Source organism: Arachis duranensis, chromosome 2, assembly GCF_000817695.3.
Source record: "Arachis duranensis cultivar V14167 chromosome 2, aradu.V14167.gnm2.J7QH, whole genome shotgun sequence".
NCBI lineage: Eukaryota > Viridiplantae > Streptophyta > Magnoliopsida > Fabales > Fabaceae > Arachis > Arachis duranensis.
Window position 1 is genome coordinate 47219345 of NC_029773.3, and position 391 is coordinate 47219735.

Consider the following 391-nt stretch of genomic DNA (forward strand, 5'->3'; position numbering starts at 1 on the left):
TGAAATCACAGAAAAACACACAAACTCATAGTAAAGTCCAGAAAAGTGAATTTTAACTAAAAACTAATAAAAATATACTAAAAACTAACTAGATCATACTAAAAACATACTAAAAACAATGCCAAAAAGCGTACAAATTATCCGCTCATCACAACACCAAACTTAAATTGTTGCTTGTCCTCAAGCAACTGAAAATCAATTAAGATAAAAAGAAGAGAATATGCAATGAATTCCAAAAACATCTATGAAGGTTAGTATCAATTAGATGAGCGGGGCTTTTAGCTTTTTGCCTCAGAACAGTTTTGGCATCTCACTCTATCCTTTGAAATTCAGAATGGTTGGCTTCTTTAGGAACTCAGAATCCAGATAGTGTTATTGATTCTCCTAGTTA